This window comes from Panulirus ornatus, chromosome 4 (assembly GCF_036320965.1).
Source record: "Panulirus ornatus isolate Po-2019 chromosome 4, ASM3632096v1, whole genome shotgun sequence".
Taxonomy (NCBI): domain Eukaryota; kingdom Metazoa; phylum Arthropoda; class Malacostraca; order Decapoda; family Palinuridae; genus Panulirus; species Panulirus ornatus.
Window position 1 is genome coordinate 90,203,267 of NC_092227.1, and position 14,250 is coordinate 90,217,516.

The 14,250-nt window shown below is 42.0% G+C and overlaps 1 protein-coding gene across 1 annotated transcript in view; it reads left to right on the forward strand.

Moving 5' to 3' along the window:
- The first annotated feature begins 10,630 nt into the window (after positions 1-10,630).
- The window catches only part of LOC139764912 (uncharacterized), a 567,165-nt gene continuing 563,545 nt past the window's right edge, over positions 10,631-14,250 (forward strand). The window contains exon 1 of the mRNA XM_071691991.1: positions 10,631-10,800. The gene's annotated coding sequence lies outside the window, so the exon portion shown is untranslated. The remainder of the gene's footprint in view (positions 10,801-14,250) is intronic.

The following is a 14,250-nucleotide window of genomic DNA, read 5'->3' on the forward strand; positions in this document are numbered from 1 at the left end:
CCCAAAAAACTAGCTTTGCCCTTGCCACCCAAAACTTGGTCTTTATTCTGTGATAAACCCCTTTTGGGAATTCCAGTTTTACACATGAGGCTTTTACGTATGTCAGCATTGTGATTGATTTTTTTTTTTTTTTTTTTTTTATACTTTGTCGCTGTCTCCCGCTTTTTGCGAGGGTAGCGCAAGGAAACAAAGACGAAAGAAAGGCCCCAAACCCCCCCCCCCTTTTACATTGTAAAAACCACACTCCACACACGAAAATTTTACTTTACCTACACAGTTTCCATGGTTTCCCCAGCCCGCTTCACTTTCCCCTGATTCAATCCACTGACAGCCGTAAAACCCCGGTTTTTACCCATCGCCCCAAATTTTCACTCTTTTTCCTTGCCCTCCTTTCACCCTCCTGCATGTTCGGGCCCGGTTCACTCAAAACCCTTTTTAAATCCATCTTTCCACCTCCAATTTGGTCTCCCTCTTTCCTCTTTTCCCTCCCCTCCGACACATATATCCTCTTGGTAAATTTTTTTCCTCACTAATTCTCTCCATGTCCCCAAAACCCTTTTTCCCAAAACACCCTCTTCTGCTCTCTAAAACCACGCTCTTTTTATTTCCAAAATTTCCCCCTTTTTACCCTTACTTTTACTTACTCGATAAAAACCACCCCCACACCACACATTTTCCTCAAACATCTATTTCCAGCACATCCATCCTCCTGCGCACAACTCTATCCATACCCCACCCCTCGAAAACCTTTACAACATTGTTGGAACCACTTTTCCCTTAAAACAACCCTTTTTTGCTTTCCGGGATAATTTTTCTCGACTTCCCCCACATTTTTCAAGGCCCCCAAAAATTTTCGCCCCCCCCCCCATCCTATGATCCACTTCCGCTTCCATGGTTCCATCCGTGCCCGATCCATCCCAGATATCTAAAACACTTCACTTCCTCCAGTTTTTTCCCCTTCAAACTTACCTCCCCAAATTGGGCTTGACCCCAAACCCCACTGTACCTAATAAAACCCTTTCTCTTTTTACATTTACTCTTAAAATTTCTTCTTTTACACACTTTACCAAACTCCCGTCACCAGCTTCTTTCGTTTTTCACTGAATCCGCCACCAGGGCTGTTTTCTTTAGCGAACAAAAACTGACCCCACTTCCCAAACTTTCACCCCCAAACAGACTTATACTTTCCCCCCTTTCCAAAACTCTTTTCATTTACCTCCCTAACAAAACCCCCTCCATAAACAAATTAAACAACCATGGAGAATTTACCACCCCTGCCGCAAAACCCACATTCACTGAGGGAAACCCAATTTACTTTTTTTTTTCCCCTCTTCCTACCGTACACATGGGCCTTTTCATCCTCGTTTAAAAAATTTTCACTGCTTCTAAACAATTGCCACCTCCCGCACATATATTCTTATTTCACTTACCACAGTGCATCATCTATCAACTCTATATATTTGCCTATCATATATATATATATATTATATTTATATATATATATAATATTTTTATTTATTTTTTTTATTTTTCTTTGTCGCTGTCTCCCGCGTTTGTGAGGTAGCGCAAGGAAAAAAGACAAAAGGGAAAGGGGGGAACCCACCCCCCTCACATGTATATAAAAACACTCCACACACGCAAATTTTACATACCCCATAAATCTCAATGTAACTTTTAATACGCACAACAGACACATACATATATACCCATGCACACAATTCACCCCTGTCTGCCTTTTTCATTTTCCCCTCGCCACCCCGCCACAAATGGAATACCATTCCCCCCCCCCCCTCTTTTTGGGGCGGGGTAAACGCTAGGGGAAAAAACAACAAAGGCCCCATTCGTTCACACTCAGTCTCTAGCTGTCGTGCAATTTTGCCCCAAACCACAATTTCCCCTTTTCCCATCCAGGCCCCCCCACAACTTTCCTTTGGGTTTTCCCCCGACGCTTCACATTTCCCTGATTCAATCCATTGACAGCACGTCAACCCCGGTATTTCCACATCGATCCAAATTTACTTATTCCTTGGGCCCCCTTTAACCCCCCTGGGATGTTCAGGCCCTGATCCTCAAAATCTTTTTCACTCCATTTTTCCCATTTCCAAATTTTGGTCTCCCACTTCTCTTCGTTCCCTCCACCTCTGACACAAAACCCTCTTGGTCAATCTTTCCTCACTCTTTCCTCCTTGTCCCCAAAAACCATTTCAAAACACCCCTCTTCTGCTCTCTCAACCACACTCTTTTTATTTCCACACATCTCTCTTACCCTTACATTACTTACACGATCAAACCACCTAAACCCACATGTCCTCAAAAAATATCCCTTTTTAAACATTTTATATTATTATTATTATTATTTTTTTTGCTTTGTCGCTGTCTCCTGCGTTTGCGAGGTAGCGCAAGGAAACAGACGAAAGAAAGGGCCCAAACCCCAAACCCCCATCCCACATGTATAACACACACATCCACACAGGGAAAATATACATACCTTTTACATCTCAATGAAACACATATATATACACACACAGAACATACAAAATTATACCCATGCACACAATTCCACTTTTCTGCCTTTATTCTTTCCCCCATCGCCACCTCGCCACCCCATGGAATACCATCCCCCTCCCCCCTCATGTGTGCAAAGGGTAGCGGTGGGAAAAGATAAAAAAGGGCCCCCTTTTCCGTTCACACTCAGTCCCCAAGCTGTCATGCAATAATGCCCAAAACCACAGCCCCCTTTTCCCACATCCAGGCCCACAAAAGCTTTCCCGGGTTTACCCAGACGCTTCACATGCCCTGATTCAATCCACTGACGGGACGTCAACCCCCGGTATACCCATCGCCCCCAATTTCACTCTTTTCCCTTTTGGCCCCCTTTTTTCACCCCCCTTTTCATGTTCGGGCCCCAATCACTCAAAATTTTTTTTACTCCATCTTTCCCCCTCCAATTTGGTCTCCCCTTCTCCTCGTTCCCTCCAACCTCCGACACATTTATCCTTTTGGGTCAATCTTTCCTCACTCATTCTCTCCATGTGCCCAAACCATTTCAAAACACCTCTTCTGCTCTCTCAACCACGTTTTTTTTTTTTCCACACTCTTTTCCCCCCCTTTTAAATTACTTATTTGATCAAAACCACCTCACAAACATATTGCCTCAAACATCTCTTTTCCCAGACATCCCCCCTCCTGCGCAAAACTCTACCCCTTTAGCCCACGCCTCGCCCATCCCAACATTTTTGGGAAACCCACTATTCCTTCAAAAAAACCCTTTTTTGCTTTCCGAGATAATTTTTCCCGACTTCCACACTTTCCCTTCAATGCTGTGGGGATTTTCGCCCCCTCCCCCCCCCTATGATTCACTTCCGTTTCCCAAAGGTTCCATCCGCTGCCAGATCCACTCCCAGATATCAAAAAAACATTTTAAATTCCTCCAGTTTTTCTCCTTTCCCAAATTACCCCCCAAATTTTGACTTGACCCTCAACCCTACTGTACCTAATAACCTTGCTCTTTTTCAAATTTACTCTTAACTTTTTCTTTCACACACTTTACCAAACTCAGTCACCAGCTTCTGCATTTTTCTCCATAAATTCAGCCACCAGCGTTTGTATCTTTCAGCGAAAAAACAAACTGACTCACTTCCCAAGCTCCTAAACCCCAACAGACTTATACTTGCCCCTTTTTCCCAAAACTCTTGCATTCACCCCCCTAACAACCCCATCCATAAAAAAAATTTAAACAAATGGGACATCACACACCCCTGCCGAAAACCCTACATTCATTGAAAACCAATAAACTTTCCTCTTTCCTACACGTAAACATCCCTTTTACACCCTCAATAAAAACTTTTCATGCTTCTAAGAACTTGCCTCCCACACCATATATTCTTAATACTTTTCCCACGGGAGCTTCTCTATCAACTTTATAATATGCCTTCTCCAGATCCATAAAGATCTTTACAAATCCATTTGCTTTTCTAAGTATTTTTCACTTTCATTCTTCAAAGAAAAACACCTGACCCACCACCCTTTTACCACTTCTGAAACCACACTGCTTTTTCCCCCAAAACTAATGCTCTGTACATGCCTTAAACCCTCTCAATCAATCCCCTCCCTATAATTTTTTTTTTTTTTTTTTTTGCTTTGTCGCTGTCTCCCGCGTTTGCAAAGGTAGCGAAAGGGAAAACAGAAAAAGGGGAAAGGGCCCCAAAAACCCACCCCATACACATGTTTATACATACGCCCACACACGCAAATTTACTTTCCTACACAGCTTTCCATGGTTTACCCAAGACGTTCACATGCCTTGATTCAATCCATGACAGGCCCTTCCCCCCAGGTATATACATCGCTCCAATTCACTCTATTCCTTGCCCTCCTTTCACCCTCCTGCATGTTCGGGCCCCCCGATCCACAAAATCTTTTTCACCCCATCTTTCCACCTCCAATTTGGTCTCCCTCTTCTCCCGTTCCCCCCACCTCCGACACATATACCCTCTTGGCCCAATCTTTCCTCACTCATTCTCTCCATTCGCCCTGCCCCCCCCCCCCCCCCCCCCAAAATTTAAAAAAACACCTCTTTGCTCTCTAAACCCACGCTTTTTTTTATTTCCACACATCTCTCTTACCCTTACTTTAAACTTACTGATAAAACCCACCTCACACCACACATTGTCCTAAACTTTTCATTTCCAGCACACCCATCCTCCTGCGCACAATCTATCCATACCCCAAGCCTCGAAACCCCATAAAAACTTTGTTGGGAACCACTTTTCCTTCAAACACACCCATTTTTGCTTTCCGAGATAATGTTCTCGACTTCCACACATTCATCAGGCTCCAGAATTTTCGCCCCCTCCCCCACCCTATGATCCATTTCCCGCTTCCTTTGGTTCCATCCCTGCCAGTCCCTCCCAGATATCTAAAACACTTCACTTCCTCCGTTTTTCTCCATTCAAATTTAACCCCCCAAATTGACTTGACCCTAAACCCCTTTACTGTACCTAAAAAACCTTGCTCTTTTTCACATTTACTCTTAACTTTTTTCTTTCACCCCTTTTACCAAACTCAGTCCCAGCTTCTGCAGTTTTCTCACATGAATCAGCCCCCAGCGCTGTATCATCAGCGAACAACAACTGACTCACTTCCAAGCTCTCTCATCCCCAACGGGACTTCATATTTCCCCCCTTTTCCCAAAAACTCTTGCATTCCCCTCCCTAACAACCCCATCCAAAAAAACAAATTAAACAACCATGGAAAACCTCACACCCCCTGCCGCAAACCTACATTCACTGAGAACCAATCATTTTCCTCTCTTCCTACACGTACACATCCCTTTTAATCCTCAATAAAAATTTTTTCATGCTTCTAAAACTTGCCTCCCACACCAAAATTTTCTTAATACCTTCCACAGAGCATCTCTTTTAAAACTCTTACATAGGGCCTTTCTCCAGATCCACAAATGCTACATAAAAAATCCTTTTGGCTTTTTAAGTTTTTTTCACATACATTCTTCAAAGCAAACACCTGTTCCAACATCCTCTAACCACTTCTAAAACCCCCACACTACTCTTCCCCAATCTGTTTCCCTCTGTAAGGGCCTTCACCCTCTCAATCAATACCCTCCATATAATTTACCAGGAATACTCAAATACTTTTACCTCTGTAATTTGGCACTCACTCTTATCCCCTTAAAATATATATACCCTTTTTTCTTTTTCTTTCAAAACTATTCGCCTTTTTCCCGCATTAGCGATGGTACGCGTTAAGAACAGGGACTGGGCCTTGAGGGAATACCCTCCCCCCGGCCCAATTCTTGTTCCTTCTTTTGGAAAATAAAAAAAAAAAAAAAAAAAACGAGAGGGGAGGTTTCAGCCCCCCAGCTTCCCAATATAAATATAATGTATATATATATGTATTATGTTGTTGTTCGTGTTTGATACAGGGGCTGGGTGGCGGATTCATGTGAGAAACTGCAGAAGTGGGGGACGGGAGTTTGGAAAAGTGTGTGGAAGAAGAAAGTTAAGAGTAAATGTGAATAAGAGCAAGGTTAATTAGTTATTAGGTACAGTAGGGTTGGGGTCAATTTAAATTTGGGGAGGTGAGTTTGAATGGAGAAAAATGGAGGAAGTGAAGTGTTTTAGATATCTGGGGTGGATCTGGCAGCGGATGGAACCATGGAAAACGGAAGTGGATCATAGGGTGGGGGAGGGGGCCCAAAACCTGGGGGCCTTGAAAAATGTGTGGAAGTTTGAGAAAAAATTTTCTCGGAAAGCCCAAAAAAGGGTATGTTTAAGGGAAAAGTGGTTCCCAAAAATGTTGGGATGGTTGCGGGCCCGGTTTTGGGGTATGGGGTGGGGTTGTGGCAGGGGGGATGGATGTGTGGGGAAAAGAGATGTTTGGGACAATGTGTGGTTGAGGTTTTTTTTTATCGAAGTTTTAGGGGAACGTAAGGGTAAGAGAGATGTGTGGAAATTAAAAAAGGCGTGGTTGAGAGAGCGAAGAGGGTGTTTTGAAGTGGTTTGGGAAAATGGGAGAAAGAGTGGGGGAAAGATTGACCCAAAAGGATATATGTGGGCGGAGGTGGAGGGGAAAAAGGAGAAGAGGGAAAACCCCAAAATTTGGGGGTGGGAAAGATGGGGGTGAAAAAGATTTTGTGTGATCGGGGGGCCCGAGCATGCAGGAGGGTGAAAGGGGGCAAGGAATAGAGTGGGAAATTGGGGCGATTTTGGTATACCGGGGTTGGGCGTGCTGTCAGGGGGATTGAATCCCAAAACTTTTGAAGCGTCTTGGGTAAACCATGGAAAGCTGGGTAGGTATGTATATTTGGTGTTTGAATGGTGGTCCTGCTTTGTCGTGGATCGTTTGTTATATACTTGTGTATGTGGGGGGGGGTGGGGCCATTTCTTTAGTCTGTTTCCTTGCGCTACTCGCAAACGCGGGAGACAGCGACAAAGCAAAAAAAAAAAAAAAAAAAAAAATGTATTAAGGTCACATAAAAGGATGTGTAGTGAATTATCTGAAAATGATTCCTTGCAACCTAATCTAAACAATGTTTTGAACTTTTCCAAGATGTACAGTTCTTAATGTCATCTGAGTCATAAACTACCTTAGCATAAATAGGCTTGTTGAAAGCTATGATATATTTAGCAGCAGACATTTTCCCGATTCCCCATTTTGTTTTACAATGTTTTCCACATTTCTAATCCACCAGCCAAAGTTCATAAGCTGACTATCAAATAACTCCTGTGATTCCCTTGTGTGTTTTACTGTCAAAACTGTTTTTTGTGAAGGAATCGTTTGTCGTGATTTCCCGTGATGTGGAAGGATGGTGGGGGAACAGGTGATTTTGAGTGAAACATCGTGTTAGTTGGTGCCTGTAGATTGTCTGTATGACATACATCATCACCAGAATCTGTCAAAGCAATGTTGTGTGAAGTAGGCATAGATGCCTTCTTCCACATACATTAAGAGACTAGGTAGATTCCTATGTAGGGACCTTTACGTCTATGACATGAGTCCTTGTTAGACATGTACTGAAATCAAAGTTAAGAGAAGCACATGATAACCAAAAGTTATGATATACTTAACACCATTCACCTAACCAACATATATGTGATGATCCTTTCTGAAAATTTTGTAATGAACTGGTCATAAGAATGTTGAAATTAGAAATGAAGACGATAAATGATGTTACCTGAGGTATACTAAACACTGACATATTAATATATAACTCTATATATGAAATGAGTCATTACATGAGCATTATAAGTACATAAAGAGATGAGGTAATGTATTGAATAAGATGTAGATTCATGCAATAATTGGTAAATATACATGAAAACTAAAATCGAATATCATCAAACTTTAATGAATAGTCATCATAAGAAGGACTGTAAGAGAAGGTGAAGATACATACAGTACTTACTATATATGTATATACAGAGTATGTAGTCTTGAATGTAGTGCACCAACACATAGGTGCCTTTATAAGAGTTTACCGCATTGGGTAAGCTATCTTGATAAACTAGTGAGAATTGTTATCTAGATTGAAGAGTCTTTCAGAGCATTGCAGGAGGTCTGAGCTGGAGGAGGTGTGGAGAGCATGCTGGCCAGTAGACCAATGACTGGGTATGCTGGCGGGTGGAGTCTGTGAGCAGAGTATGGCTATGCATTGAAGAGGAGTGTGCCCGCGAGTGCCTTGGTGATGTCAGAAGGGAAGGGCTGGTTGTGGTGATATCTGAGGTGACATCATGGATGGTGATGGGTGATGACAACATCTCTACGGTGATGTCATCAAGGGGTTAAGGGTTGCCATGAGAGATATCTCTGATGTCTGCAGGACTGCCTGTAGTTATGAGAGCATTGTCCATTTGTGGTGCTGTCTTGATATCCTGTCACAGCAACCCAGGGACAGTAGGGCTTGACAAGGCAATGCAAGAAAATGTATCATCAATGCACTGAGATGAGGTAGGTGGCTCTTACAGCTGGTAATTGATTCTGTACATAATGTCCCCAGAATGAATGTGCCAGAACTGCCGATGTGTCAGATAGGCTTTCAGAAGTGCCAGAAATGCCGGGCATAATAATATCCAACTCCTTGAAGAATTATAAGGTGTGAAGATTGTCAGTAGAACAGATATCACAAACAGTCAAGTTCGTGGGACAAGGCTGGGAGGCAATCTCTTCCACTCGTAACTATGTTATCAGCAAGTACATCCTTAATGACATTGCCACAGTTTAAGGCTGGAACAGTCCTTATTTGTATCTATGGTTTCTTAATGAAGATCCAGTGGCTTTTACAATTTTACAAGAAAAGTAGATATTTACATTTAGTTCACACCGAGTTCAGGTCCTAAGACACACACACACACACACAAGTGAATTGTGTTGCTTAGCTGAGCTGATTGCCAGCTAGCCAGCCCCCACCAGCGCCCAGCCTTGGTTTTGCTGAGGTCGGCTCCAAGTGATTAAACATCCAGAGTGGAAATCTACAGAGTGAGCCCATGGAGACTTTCTATGTGATCCAACTATCTGATACATGCTGACACATATATATATATATATATATAACATAATTGACTCATTGAAATGATGATAAATGATTAATTAAAAATCAGTGGCATTTGTGTCTGTCTTGCACAGTATCTGCAAAAACCCTTGTCTGCTATCCATATATTTGTAAAGTCGGTACATGGCTAAGGTTTATTGAGGGCACAAGCATATGATGCTCTCAGGGTGGAATCATCATTCATCTGGTCACTGAGACTAGTATTTCAAACAGTGTGAGTACCAGCAACCCACCTCATTGTGCCTCAGGCTATCCTTAGGGAAGGATGTTCTTTCTTTACTCATCCTGGTTGTTGCTTCATTTTAGGAACTTCACTTCTGGATGCTGTATTGCTTCCACTTGTACTTGAAGATAGTTGGCTTTTACCTTTTTAAGGAGAAGAAAGCCTGCATTCTCACTTAGAAGCAAGAAAATGTGGTTATAGGTGAGATTTCTAGGTCATTGGGTGCTCAGAATGCATGATCAAGTGGCTAATTGTCAGTGTTTGTGGGCTCCCTGACATCAACCCGCCACCAAAACATATCTTTGGTCACATAAGGAAGACTACTGGATCTACAGATAACCTCCTAAGACAAGAAGTATTACTGCAACCATGCACATCAGCTGCCAAGCTCAAGAAAAAGCATCCAAAACTTTTAAGAAATGTCTCAAAGAACCACTCATCATCATCTGCAACAGGAGCTTCACATTCCCTCTCACAATCCAGCTACCAAACCTCTGCTTATGAAAGAAATGAAATGCTAATGACTTGTATGTACAAGTACAAGAGCTGGAGTGAGCAACAGTGGAGTAAGGCAGGGGAGGGTGAGGATGTGAGAGGATGCCAGCCAGTAAGACACTCATTTCAGTGTGAAGACAGTGAAACATCCAAATAGTCCAGATAGTGTTATGATCTGGAGTTGTTTTGGTTGTGCATTAAGTAGGGGAGGATTGAACTTCGTACCTAAAGACACTACAACAAATGAGGAGCAGTACATTAAGGTGATAGAGGACCATCTTCTTTTTGAATAGGTTTGTGTGTGTGATCACTTTATGAATTTTAGTGCCTCCTACCATAAGGCTAGAAAGGTGATAAATTGGTTATCAGAGAAAAATATTCAACTGCTGGAGTGGTGTGGGAATTCCGTAGAGTTTAACCCAACTTAGCATTTTTGGAATGAGATAAGTCAAGCTTGCTTCTTGCAACACTTCATCTATGCCTAGAATACTTCAGGAACCTTGCCAGTCCATACCTTAGACATCTGCAGATGGTAGTCAAGACCAAATGAGAGATGAGAAAGTACTAAAATGTATGAATGACATCACCTCTGAGAATATATAGGGGTTGATAAGTTTTTTGCAAACATGTTTTTGTCCTCGCCACTATTAAAATATTGCCTTCCTAAAGACATTCATATATTTAGTCTCATAACAGAACTATGATAATGATAATAGATTTGTGACTCAAGTTTATAGAACATTTATCTAGAATTTCACTTATATAAAGAAGTCTGTTGCTTATTCTCAAGTATTTTTTTCATGACAAGCTTTCTTTATATCTTTCCTTGCATCCTTCACAAGTGCCACCAGAAGTACCACCATGGACAACACTGGTTGATTTCCTGAGAGAGACTGTAAAAATTCCTGGTACCAAGGTGCAGTGCCGGGAAGGAGGCTGTGGAGTTTGCACTGTTGTAGCTACAGTGCAAGACCAGGAGGCCAGTGGGAAATACAAAACATTTAGTGTTTGTGCTGTGAGTAGAATAAAGTCGAGTATTTCTGTATAACAAAGCATTGTGGATCATGTACTGAAATATGTAGTAAATGAAGTGATATACAGTGTTTTGCAGTATAGGTTGTGGCTGTTGAATTTGCATTTCTAAGGTATTTGAAAGATGGGAGTTTAAAAGTTGAGGTAAGTATTAACAGATGTATATGATACAGTAACCTTATTAAAAACTTGTGCAATGTAGAGTAAAAATTTGTGTACAATTTTTTTTTTTTTTTTTTTTATACCTCGTCGCTGTCTCCCGCGTTTGCGAGGTAGCGCAAGGAAACAGTATAGTATTAATTTTAAGATATTATGAGATGACTGAATATGTGTCATATGAAAAAGTACAATATTTTTCAAATCTCTGTAAAAAGCCCCTTTTATATATATGTATATATGTATAGCCGATTAAGGACATCTTTGAAAACAAGTTAGTTTCTCTTCAGTATCTTCCTTGTGGATAACATTTTTGTAGTTTCTGGCAGGCTTTCACATACCAGTGGAGCCACACCAAAACTAGCTTCTGCCCTTGCCATCCACAACTTGGTCTTTATTCTGTGATAACAGCCTTTGAATTCCAGTATACACATGAGGCTTTTACAGCTATGTCAGCATAGTGATTGATACTGGGCATTAAATGGGCTTCTTTGTCTCAATGTGAGCTATACAATATATTCACATACAAAACCAGTTGATGACGAAATATATAATTGGTTAGTGTTTATCACAACTGTTGTATGCAGCTTCTTTACAAGAGTAGAGATAGCTGATAGCTTCCAAGACCTACAACCTGGGATGGTTATCCAAGTGACACGACAGCTGAGTTGTGAGTAATATGATTTGGTGCAGGTATTTCTCAGCAGATCTCTAATCATTCCATAATTTTTCACATTGAATAAGCAACCATCCCTGGGGATAGGGGAGAAAGAATACTTCCCACGTATTCCCTGCGTGTCGTAGAAGGCGACTAAAAGGGGAGGGAGCGGGTGGCTGGAAATCCTCCCCTCTCGTTTTTTTCAATTTTCCAAAAGAAGGAACAGAGAAGGGGGCCAGGTGAGGATGTTCCCTCAAAGGCCCATTCCTGTGTTCTTAACGCTACCTCGCTGACGTGGGAAATGGCGAATAGTACGAAAAAAAAGAAAAAAAAAAATATATATATATATATATATATATATATATATATATATATATATGGGAGCGGGGGGCTGGAAATCCTCCCCTCTCGTTTTTTTTTTTTTTTTTTTTTTTTTTTTTTTTTCCAAAAGAAGGAACAGAGAATTGTGCCAGGTGAGGGTATTCCCTCAAAGGCCCAGTCCTCTGTTCTTAACGCTACCTCGCTAATGTGGGAAATGGCGAATAGTTTGAAAGAAAGAAAGAAAGATATATATATATATATATATATATATATATATATATATATATATATATTTTTATTTATTTTTATTATTTTGCTTTGTCGCTGTCTCCCGCGTTTGTGAGGTAGCGCAAGGAAACAGACAAAAGAAATGGCCCAACCCACCCCCATACACATGTATATACATACACGTCCACACACGCAAATATACATACCTATACATCTCAATGTACACATATATATACGCACACAGACACATACATATATACCCATGCACACAATTCACACTGTCTGCCTTTATTCATTCCCATCGCCACCTCGCCACACATGGAATACCATCCCCCTCCCCCCTCATGTGTGCGAGGTAGCGCTAGGAAAACACAACAAAGGCCCCATTCGTTCACACTCAGTCTCTAGCTGTCGTGCAATAATGCCCGAAACCACATCTCCCTTTCCACATCCAGGCCCCCACACAACTTTCCATGGTTTACCCCAGACGCTTCACATGCCCTGATTCAATCCATTGACAGCACGTCAACCCTGGTATACCACATCGATCCAATTCACTCTATTCCTTGCCCGCCTTTCATCCTCCTGCATGTTCAGGCCCTGATCACTCAAAATCTTTTTCACTCCATCTTTCCACCTCCAATTTGGTCTCCCACTTCTCTTCGTTCCCTCCACCTCTGACACATATATCCTCTTGGTCAATCTTTCCTCACTCATTCTCTCCATGTGCCCAAACCATTTCAAAACACCCTCTTCTGCTCTCTCAACCACACTCTTTTTATTTCCACACATCTCTCTTACCCTTACATTACTTACACGATCAAACCACCTCACACCACATGTCCTCAAACATATACATATAAACATATATATTATTATTATTATTATTATTTTGCTTTGTCGCTGTCTCCTGCGTTTGCGAGGTAGCGCAAGGAAACAGACGAAAGAAATGGCCCAACCCACCCCCATGCACATGTATATACACACACATCCACACACGCAAATATACATACCTATACATCTCAATGTACACATATATATACACACACAGACACATACATATATACCCATGCACACAATTCACACTGTCTGCCTTTATTCATTCCCATCGCCACCTCGCCACACATGGAATACCATCCCCCTCCCCCCTCATGTGTGCGAGGTAGCGGTAGGAAAAGATAACAAAGGCCCCATTCGTTCACACTCAGTCTCCAGCTGTCATGCAATAATGCCCGAAACCACAGCTCCCTTTCCACATCCAGGCCCCACACAGCTTTCCCTGGTTTACCCCAGACGCTTCACATGCCCTGATTCAATCCACTGACAGCACGTCAACCCCGGTATACCACATCGATCCAATTCACTCTATTCCTTGCCCGCCTTTCACCGTCCTTCATGTTCAGACCCCGATCACTCAAAATCTTTTTCACTCCATCTTTCCACCTCCAATTTGGTCTCCCACTTCTCCTCGTTCCCTCCACCTCCGACACATATATCCTCTTGGTCAATCTTTCCTCACTCATTCTCTCCATGTGCCCAAACCATTTCAAAACACCCTCTTCTGCTCTCTCAACCACGCTCTTTTTATTTCCACACATCTGTCTTACCCTTACATTACTTACTTGATCAAACCACCTCACAAACATATTGCCCTCAAACATCTCATTTCCAGCACATCCACCCTCCTGCGCACAACTCTATCCATAGCCCACGCCTCGCAACCATACAACATTGTTGGAACCACTATTCCTTCAAACATACCCATTTTTGCTTTCCGAGATAATGTTCTCGACTTCCACACATTCTTCAATGCTCGTAGGATTTTCGCCCCCTCCCCCACCCTATGATTCACTTCCGCTTCCATGGTTCCATCCGCTGCCAGATCCACTCCCAGATATCTAAAACACTTTACTTCCTCCAGTTTTTCTCCATTCAAACTTACCTCCCAATTGACTTGACCCTCAACCCTACTGTACCTAATAACCTTGCTCTTTTTCACATTTACTCTTAACTTTCTTCTTTCACACACTTTACCAAACTCAGTCACCAGCTTCTGCAGTTTCTCTCATG